The following is a 3573-nucleotide window of genomic DNA, read 5'->3' on the forward strand; positions in this document are numbered from 1 at the left end:
CTTCCGAGGCTATACCTCTTTGTGGGGCCAGATAGTTCTTATACTAAGTTAAGTGAAATGATAATGCTATTCCCCTCTTCCTCCTTAGCTACAAATTCTTGAGGGTACAATTAGGAGTTGATCTTGTTTGTAAGCTGGCAACTGAGGGTAAACCTACTAAAAGAAATCCTTTATTGTTGTAGTTAAACCAAATAAACAAAAAGACAAACAAAGCAAAACAGCAGCATATAATTCTAGAGTCCTGTCAGTTCATTTCAAATGCAATTTATACAGTTATCAACAAAGAGGAAACAAACCCTGGGAAATGCTATGCAGTTCTGTATCGTGCAGTTTTTTATTTTCTTCTCCCTTGTAATATTTTTGTTAAAGACTAGCGAAAGCCTGACTCAGTACCTGAACAGGGCAAAGAAAGGGAAAAAATGAGCTTTTCTCTATTCAATCTTTTTCTTAATCCTTTCCTTCTTAAAACAGGAGGAAGTCATCACTGTTCATACATAATATCTTCTTATGATAGTGTCATTTCTAAAAAATGTTTTGACTAATGTTTCCCACAATCTTCCTTATTACCTTCATTTTTAAAATAGTCTAATGCATTTCAAGCTTAGCAAGTGTAAAGAGGTCTGATTTCAACTTAAACTTTCCACAAGATAATTGGGATGAGTTGTTTGTCTAGTACTCATGACTAAGGACTCCAGGGCTAAAGAGGCTAACCAGGGCTAACAAGGCTAACAATGATCCTGAATGTTGATTGTTAGTGATGATAACAAGTCCTTTATGGATCCATCTCAAGACCAAATAAACAAAAAGACAGGCAAACGGTGTGCTCTAGAGTTTTGTCAGTTCATTTCAAATATAATTTACACAATTATCAACAAAGAGAGGGGCTAAAGCCAGTGAGGTGTTCTATATGCCACTGTATCTGTTTACAGCATTACACTAGAAATTGAAGGTTCATGTGTTTGTTTATCTATCTATCTAGTATCTATCTCTTGGCAGACACTCTCATATGGAAAGACTATTCCAGTTAATGTCAATGAATGAATAAATGAAATAAAAGAGAATTAATAAAAGAAAGATCTCAAAGCATCATTGCATTAGTGAAATTGTATATAGGAAAATATTTTGTTATATGACATTGCTACAAGAGATACCAAGAAAAACATCTTTATATAAAATGCCTGGAAAAAGAAAAAAAGAAAATGCCTGAAAAAATTATAAACTTTATCCTGATTTCTGGCAATGATGCCAACTACAGGAGGAAAGCCGAATCAGTGAACATGTAAGCATCTTAGCTCTGGAAGGGGTCTCCATATGGCTGCTCCAGCACTCAGGGCTGCATCAGGGTAGGTCCATGTGGCTTCTCCTCTGGGATGTCTCACAGGAAGTGAGCTTTGCCAGCTGAAGCAGGGAACTACCTAAGGCAGCTGCACCCTGGTCCGACCATAACAAAGCAAGAGACCTGAGAACGCAAAAGGCGAGGCTCACCAAGCCATTTATCCCTCCGCCCTTCAATTAACCCCACATTTGTTTATCAGTCAGGTTGGCAGAATAAACTTTAACTATATCACACTTTCTTCTAATAACCTGGCATTCAGTGATGCTCACCTTCCTGGCACAACCACTGAAGATAAAATGGGGCCATAAGCAAATGTGGTGAAGAAAGCTGATGGTCCTCGGCTATCAAAAGATAGAGCATCTGGGGTCTTAAAGGCTTGAAGATAAACAAGCAGCCATCTAGCTGAGAAGCAACAAATCCCACATGGAAGAAACACACCAGCCTGTGTGATCGTGAGGTGCCAATGGGATCAGGTATCAGGCATCAGAAGACCCAGAACAAACCATCGTATTGATGTGAATGAAATGGGTGGTGGGGTGGGTGGAGTGGAGACCTAAAGCCCATCTGTAGATGGACATCCCCTCACAGAAGGGTCAAAAGGAAGGGACCAGCCAGCCAGGGTATGGAATAGCACTGACGAAACATACAACTTTCCTCTAGGTCTTTAATGCTTCCTCCTGCCCACTATCATAACCCCAATCCTACCTTACAAATCTGGTTAGAGCAGAGCATGTACACTGGTACAGATAAGAGCTGGAAACACAGGGAATCCAAGACTGTTAAACCCCTCAGGACCATTAATGAGAGCAGTGATACCATGAGGATAGGGGGAAAGGGGGGGTGGGGAGAAATGGGGAACTGATCACAATGACCCATGTATAACCTCCCTCTAGGGGGACAAACAACAGAAAAGGGAGTGAAGGGAGATAGCTGTCAGTGTAAGAGATGAAAATAATAATTTATCAATTATCCAGGGTTCATGAGGGAGGGAGGTTAGGGGAGGGAGGGGAAAAAATGAGGACCTGATACCAAGGGCTGAAGTAGAAACAAGATGTTTTGAAAAGGATGATGGCAACAAATGTACAAATGTGCTTGACACAATGAATGTATGGATTGTTATAATAGCTGTATGAGCCCCCACTAAAATGATTAAAGAAAAAGATTACACCCAGGACAACTCTCTGGAACACTTCTCCTCTGTAATGCAGGTGGTCATCAGGATTTTGAATCCATTCAACAGCAACTAACAACAAGAAGACATAAAACATTATTTTTACGGAACAGTAAAGTTAGTGTCCAAAAAATGAAATTATTTGCTTCTACCCACAGGACCCAAATTAATGTATATGTCTAGTCTCTAGTCATGTGAAAATAACCAGCTTATCTATCAGTTTTCATGAAGAAACATGAGGTTTCCTACTCCTATAAAGAGTTACCGTCTTGGAAACCCCCAACGGGGGAAGTTCTAACCTGCCTTATAAGGTTGCTGTTAGTCAGAACTGATGAGATGGCAATTAAGGTTGATGTTTTGGGTAAAAACTAGATGGAAGGGAAACAGCATTTGTATCTGCTTCTCACCCAGCCGTCCTTCCTGTGGGCTTGCTTGCCTCGTTTTTCTTGTTTTGCTAACTTTTCATTGTGAGTTGTATGAAGATTTCTGTTCAGATCAGTTTTCCATTCAACAGTTTGTATCCATTTTACTTTGTCTTTTTACCCCCATAGATTCCTTATCCTCTGGGTGACTACTATCCAGTTCTGTCACTCTGAGCATACACCTTCGTCTGCCTTCTCCACAGCTGCCTTCAGCCTCAACCCGAGTCCTGCAATAGTTACACTTTGTCCTGCTTCTAATAGGAATCAGATATCTTCCTAAGGTGCTGAAATTCCAGACTCTCCTAAAGACCAGTGCAGTGTGTTCATTCTCTCTCTGGGATCTAAATGATACACTGCTCCAGAATGAAATCTTTACACTGAACCTATAACTGTCTGGTCTCTCAGTTTAGGCACCAAAGTGGAAAGCAAGAACCTCAGAAGCATACCTGTGCTCAGACCTCCTGAGAGCTTCAGGAGAGTGGACCACCCTGTCCAGTTCCCCTCTGCAGAAACAAGAGCACATGCTTCCAGATGTTGCTCTGCTATCTATCAAGGAATCAAACCCTGCAGGTTCCATTCTCCTAAATCTGGGAAATGCAGATGCACGGAAAGTAGCCTTGCTTCCTAGAATCCCAGGCATGATC

The sequence above is a fragment of the Echinops telfairi genome, unplaced genomic scaffold, assembly GCF_000313985.2.
Source record: "Echinops telfairi isolate 266 unplaced genomic scaffold, ASM31398v2 ScPeMD7_7410;HRSCAF=8448, whole genome shotgun sequence".
NCBI classification, from domain to species: Eukaryota; Metazoa; Chordata; class Mammalia; order Afrosoricida; family Tenrecidae; genus Echinops; species Echinops telfairi.